Source organism: Cryptomeria japonica, chromosome 10 (genome assembly GCF_030272615.1).
Source record: "Cryptomeria japonica chromosome 10, Sugi_1.0, whole genome shotgun sequence".
Classification (NCBI taxonomy): Eukaryota; Viridiplantae; Streptophyta; class Pinopsida; order Cupressales; family Cupressaceae; genus Cryptomeria; species Cryptomeria japonica.
In genome coordinates, this window is record NC_081414.1 from 127,380,868 (window position 1) to 127,388,372 (window position 7,505).

Genomic DNA, 7,505 nt, shown 5'->3' on the forward strand with positions numbered 1-7,505 from the left:
CAACTTCAAGATGCCCTATGATTTATTCACTGCCTATGGAAAAACTATTCATCATTATCAATGTTAGACTACCAAGATGGACTTAGAGATCAGCAACCGGACTCAAGATTTCTAGGAGCTTCAACTGCTCCTATTACCTAAACTGCAGGTCCTTCACAGATGTTTTCTAAACTTAGAAGCCATCACGGTAACTCAAGAGCTGAGTACCATCGATGCAATGGAAGAACTGGCATTCCAGATGAAGACTAAAAGTGAGGTTTCTACCTCATTACTTGAGTCATGGACATTGGACATGAAAATTTTTGTGCAGAACTTTAAATCTGTTTTTGAGAAATTTCATTCCTTATTGTCATGAACATCTACTCTATGTTATTTTATAAAAAGGATAGTTTGCATTACTTTGTCATTGTTGGCAAAGGGGGAGTAGTGTACATACATTAAAATTTTGGTGAATGTTTATGCACACACTTGTAATTTTTGCAAAGGGGGCAGTGTATATGCTTAGGGGGAGTAATTTTGATTATGGTATTTTTTTTGTAAAAACACTTAGATGTCAAAATTTTCCTAAGTGTTGCCATCAATGCCAAAGGGGGAGATTGTTGGCATTTTGATGATGTTTTTATTGTCATTAATGGACACACACTTTCTTGATGTATGAGTTATGCTCAACCGGTAATTGTTCCAACCGATATTGTATGTTATTTAATGTATAGTCTTTAGACTATTGATATTTTGCAGAAGATGGTTTACCGGTCACAGATTGATTGAAGTTCCCAAGTGATATGAAGACTCCAAGTGGTTTGAGGATCTCAAGTGGTATGAAGGACCCAAGTGGTACTTAACTTTTGATCGGAACATTACGATCTTCCAATCTTCATTTTTGACAACTGATAATCGGTATATTGTATTAACTGGTATTTATCTATGATGAGTTACCAACCAGTATTACTGTAATGTGTGATGAGTTATTATCCACTGACACTTTGGTGGTGTGTTTGTGTCATGTTACCAAATGTGTCTAGATGCACTATACCTAGGAACTTGTAGTCTAATTCTATTGGACCGATATGAAATCAAATTCCTTTATAACGACATCACGTCTAGGGTTTTCATGTATGAGAGAAAGAAGAAAAGGTTATTATGTGCGATCATTGAAGAGAAGATTAGGTCTATGTGAAGAGATAGAGTGTGGAGATATAGAAGACTGAAGTAATGTTGAAATGCATTAACAATGAGTTGTCAAGGATCTAATTAAGCACATTGTGCTATTATCTAGATCATTCACTTGTTGATTACTAATATCTTTGACAAGTCTGAAACCCTTAACCAGGTAGGCCCAACAAAGCCTTTGTAAATCCTCTAATAAGGTGGTTCACAATTGTGGATCTGAAATCCTTTAACAAGACTTATCTCCTAACAGAGATCTAGATTCCTAACAGGATTTGTTCTTGTGAAGAACATTGTATGACCTTAACCGGTCTAGTTACTATTCTACAGATAGTTACTTGTGAATTTCTGATCACCGTGGTTTTTCCCATTTGGGTTTCCATGTCAAATATCTTGTGTTATGGTGATTGTCCTTTTGTGGGTGAATGCTTTGTTTTCTATTTGGTTTGCACTTATCTTAACTAATTTATTAGTGAATCTGTTGCACCGGTTATCTGCTAAATTGTTTAAAAGATTGTGTATGGTATTTTTTGGTATACTAATTCACCCCCCCCCTCTTAGTATTCATCACATACCTCACTTCAAAGAGGGGCAAAATGTATACACCTAAAAATGGTCTGAAAATAGTTAATTAAATACGCAGTTATTTGATTAATACCCCTTCCAATTAATTGAATTCATAAGCAATTTGGTTAATTTCTCTATTCATCTACTAGTAAATAAATCTACATGATTTATTTATATAGTTCATTTCATATTCCCCTTTGATTAATTAATTCTAAATTAATTAATTCTCCTCATTTTGATCAATTCTTCTAATTCCTAATTAAGTTTAACAAACTCAAGTTTGTTGAGATTAATTATCATTTTCCAAATTATTTGAATTTCTAAATTCAAATGAGCACATGGCTCCTAACTTTTAACCACCTATCCCATTTCACCTAACCCTATCCTATCTTGCACATTCTAACCTCCTTATCCTAACCTCCTATGGTGTGGATATTCTCCCCTTGAGACACGTGGCACTTTTGCCACATGTCTCCTCCCTTGGACACTTTCCCTCTCATGAGCAAGGCTCCTTGACACTTGTCACCACAGAGATGACAAGTGTCCCCCCTTCCAACCTCTTCTCCAACTTCCTCAATCTTGGCCCTTGATATCTTCAGATCAGATCTGGACCGTTGATTCCTGCCACCTTACCTTTGGCCTTGGAATTCCTATAAATATCCCCCATTTTGGAGAAATAAGGATCCCTTGCATTCATATTCCTAGCATCATTACTATAGGCAAATTGCATTTCAATTATCTAGTAATTAGCTTTTGAATTAATCATAGCATGTTAATCTAGTTTCTTAGATCATGCATTTCATATCATTTGCATAATCAATCATGATCAAGTAGCTACTCAACTCTTGAGTTGCCACTTTGGAGGTCATTGCTCCCCTAAGAGCCAATCAATCCAACACCTTCAAGGTCCTCAAGAATAAAGGAAAATGGGACATTTCAAGGAAGGCTTATGGTTTGAATCTTTATTTTAGTTTTCAATTAAGCTTTCCATTATGTTTTTATTGTCTCAGTATATGTGTATGCCTTTCTTATATACCACATTTTTAGCAACACATTAAATTTGGGCTTGTGTCGTGCCCCTAGATCTAATAATTATGAGATGATTTATAATTGCTTTGCAAAAACTACCAAAAATAGCAGGGATCGTGTGCAGGGACCAAGATGCCCCCTCTTGGTCCTCCAAAATTTTTGATTGTCGAAAAGGTTTTTTCCATCTCTGTGTCTGAAGCTTATCCCAGTACTTACAACTACACACCTATTTTCTGCACACATAAGGAAAGGGAAATGTGTTGGGGATAGGGGCTTGCCTCTAGGTTAAACCCCAATGTTGGAATTAACCAAGTGGTTGAAATAATGTAATTTAAATGACTGAAAGTAGAAATCCTCCTCTTTGAGGGGCTGTTGAATTGATTCAAAATGAAATGCTTATACCTCCTTGTGAATTTTTGATTGCCTCCACATGGAATTAGGACTTGATGAATTAGGATGATGATCTCCTCTTCAATGATTGAAATCATTACTCTATTATTGCTTTGAAGCTTGAAGAAAGATTGAAAATGCCCAATTGCTCTTGAATGCTTGAATGCTTGACCTCTTAGATACTTGAAGACCTCTTGTGTGTACTTTTCATCATCGAATGAGATGAGAAATATCTCTTATATATTTTCCCATAGGAAAAATGAATTAATTTTTTGACATGAGCCGACAAGGAGGCGGTTTTTTCCACTCAAATTTGAGATAGGTTAGGGGGTCTAAAAGAGGTCCCCATTACGGAGGACCATGACACCATGCCCTAGTCCTGCTCTATTTTGAGGCAAGATCAAGGTGGCAATGAGGTGCATCTTTGAGCTAGATGGTGTTTATGACATGTGTGAGCATAATCAGGTCTCCAATCAGGCCAAGGGGCACAAACACTAAGGCTAAGACCTAAATGTGATAAAAAATTGCAAGGCGTGCAATTTTAGGATGCTACATTTAGCCCCTACTTTAGCAAGAATATGAGCTTATGAAAATACTCGTAGTAAAGGATAAGGAGTTATGATTGAAATACTTTCACCATGTCAAAGATACAAGATACACGAAGCCCCCAGTGGACTTTAGGATCTTACGCATTCAATGATGAGGTAAAAGGGAAGATCAATAAAGAGAGAACCATGACTACAACTAGTAATGTTCTCTTACTATGAGTCACGAAAAGAAAAATACCAAAAATTACAAAGCAAAGATAAATTTTCTTGAGTAACGTTAAGTACCAAGAGAGAGAATCATGAACCAAAGGGATGGTTTCATCGGGAGCCCTACTATTCGCAATGGGGTGGAGGGTATCTCACCCTACTATTCTATGGGGGTGGGTGGATATAGGGAACACCCGCCCCCGAATTTTGTTGGGGGTTTTCCACCATTTATCGGTAAGGGGCCTATGCTCCCTTCACTACGGGGTTAACTGACTCTGCTACTGGCTTTGGAAGAGATGCTAGGCGAGGTGTTGGCCCTATGATGTTGGGATTGGTAGAAGCAATGTTGCTACTCCTAGCAACAGCATCGTCGGCCTAAGATTTTCATGGAGCAAACTATGACGCTACAATGGGATAGTAGGAGGAGCATAATTTAGGACTCGCAAGACAGGCAGAGAACATATGGAGGTGGGGGATAAGGCAAAGGGCTAGGAAACCACCATGGAAGAAGGGAACACATGTGTCTTTTGAGTCAACATGGAAGAGACCAAAAAAGATATCAACGCTTTGTATCATCTTCAAGTAGACAACACTCAGGACAACAAATAGAAGAATAAAGAAACAAATAGAAGAAAGATCATAAACAAGAAAGAGAGGAGAGAGGGGAGAGAGTCTATGGTGCTAATGAATGTAATCAAGCACATCATCCTCCCCCCAATATTGTTGATCATTGTGTCGAGAAGGTGGACAAAATGTAAGAGGAGCCACATTGAGAATATTAGATGAAGATATCACAAGTTCCAAACAAGGACCATTCTCTAATGACGAGTCACTTTGTTCATTACTAGGAGCTAGGATTAATGCTTTTGAAAATGTTGCAGATAAACCATTATAAACATCAACATATTCATATTCATCATCAAAAATATTAGGATCAATATTTTCATCATTAACAAAATTTTCACCTATTTGTTCATCAAGATTAATAAAAATAGGAGTTCTAATATGAATAGAACTTGAACCATCATTTGTCTTAAGCATTTTGTGTCTTGGAGAATTAGGTTGAACATCTTGTTTAGGAGAAAATGGGATTATGTCAACAGTTGGTGTTTTGGGAGAAGAAATGGTTTGGGAAGCAACTTCACAAGCTCTAGCACGATGTCTTTGTCAACGTTCTCATGTACAATAGTTTTGTCTAGTTTTGGATAAAAGTTGAGAAGGTTTAGGTTCATCAGGTATAGTCTTTGTCTCTTCTTTTATGGAAGAATGAATGGGTTGAGGTCTTTTAGGTTGGACAATAGGAGAGGCTAGTCTCTTCTCTTTGTAAGATGAAGGAGAAGGAACTGCACCATATAAAGGATGAATGGGAGGTGTAGGAAGGAATAGGTCTACCCTTAGCTTGACATTTGGGAGGAGGAGCATGTCTATCCTTGGGAGAGAGAATAGACTCATCCACAAGAGAAGGAATTGATGTCTCTTTGGGAAGAAGATTATTTCTTTCCTTAGGAGGAAGAATAACCTTATCCTCAAGAAAAGCCATATGATCATCATGAGGAAGGCTAAGTTTTGGATTTCTTGGTTTACTCAAAGATAAAATCACCTCATTTTTCCAATTTGTATATGATTTAAAGAGAGCATCACTTCTAGGTTGAAGAGGCTGGAATTGTTCAGACCAAAAGTAATTAAGACAAACATCTCCATGCCTCACTAAAGGATGATATATACTATGATTAATAGTTATGATTTTATCATTATGATGAAATTTCAAACACTTATGAATAGTAGAAGATATTTCTTTCATGGAAGAGAGCCAAGGATGTCCCAACTTCACACGAAATTGATCAGATGTAGGAATGATAGAAAATTGAACATCTAAGCATTTAGTATTGACATCAATAGGAAGTGTGATAGAACCAATAACATGATAACAAAATCCATCAAAAACTCTAACTACCACATCAGTATCATCATATATTACTTGATGCAATTGCAAAGTATAAATAAATTATTCACTTATCACATTAACCATGAAAGTGGGATCAATTAGCACTCTTCTAGAAGGTATACCTTTGATTTTTGCACTTATGTATAATGGCCCATTAGGTGCTTTAATGGTCTCACTAGGATAAAATGTGATGCACAAGTCCTTAAGAGGCTATTATTGATCTACAAGGTTCATGATGCAGAGAGTCTTAGAGCTAATCCTATCCACCTTCTTGGTTTCTTGTCTTACTCAACCCTCTAACTGCTCAAGCCCATCCAATGGTACTTGGTTCGGGTTTTTCTATCTAGACCTCCAAGGTCTGATCCACTTCGGCTTTCCTCCAAGGTATAGCCATTGATCTCTTTCAATCAACCCTTCCTATTGAGATTGCCACCTCAATCTCTTCACACCACTCCTAGGGCTCCAACAACTTCTACAAGGATCACAACACACCAACTCATTCAATGGGTTCAAAATGCATTTACTTAGTGTATTTTAAGTATTTTAGAGGTTTGAGAACCTTCACACCCATCACCAAGCCTTCCTAACCTCTCTTTGTCTCCACCAGGCTCAAATAGGCCTAATACAATTAGCCCTCCCTTGGCGGTTTTAAGGACTTAGTTTCAAAACTTCCCAAATAAGGCCACAAATAAATTTTAGACTTGGATACCCTTTTCAAGGTTATAAACAATATTGAAAATTTGCATCTGGGTTCTTTGTACACATATGGGAACCAAATCTGTCCTAATTTCAAGGGTTTTGGCCTACCCAGGTGACTTATAAACTTGTTCTTTAAAACCTTCACCAGTCAAAACATCTGCTCAAATAAATTGAGGATTATTTAAGGTAATTCATAGGTATTTTCAACCATGGGTCCATTTCTCTTCTACCAGTCCACATGTGCTTTGAAACCACACATCTTCTGTTGTCCTGACTCACCAACTCCTAGTTGTGAGCCTAGGGCATCATTGCACAATCGACACAAAGGCCTGTAAAAAAAAAACACCTAATATAAACTTATGTACATACCCTAACCTATCATTCCACATGATTATAATTGGTGCCATCAATGGATGCTCAGGTTAGAGCCATTTTGCCCTTAAACCCTACTTTGCAAGGGTTTTGTACTTAGTCATAGAGTCTGAATTAGATCTCTGCAACTAAACACAATCAGACTTGATAATCTACCTTGTTGGAAAGAACATTCAACAAAATATCATGCCTTGCAATGAGATTCCTCTGACAATTCCATACTGGACCATACAATGCAATGAAACAAAGGAAAAACTATCAAAACGGTGAAAAGACAAGATTTCTTCTTGTAATAAAAGCTTTCTTTTTGCATTCCAGATCCTCTAACTGCACAATGAAGTTTTTTTTTGGCTTATATTCCCATGTTTTAGTTTTTTGAACCAACTTTTCAACACCAACATCTAAAAATGCAACTTTTGCAAAATGTTGCTCAGCAACTTTTACATTTTTTGTCACATGAGCTGCAATTTTGCATTCTAGTGCATTCCAAGGATCCCAAAGGCCCTCTAAGAATCCTAAAATACTTTAAAAAATTCATAAGACCCCTAATACACGATGACTAATTTAGAGTCCTACACCTA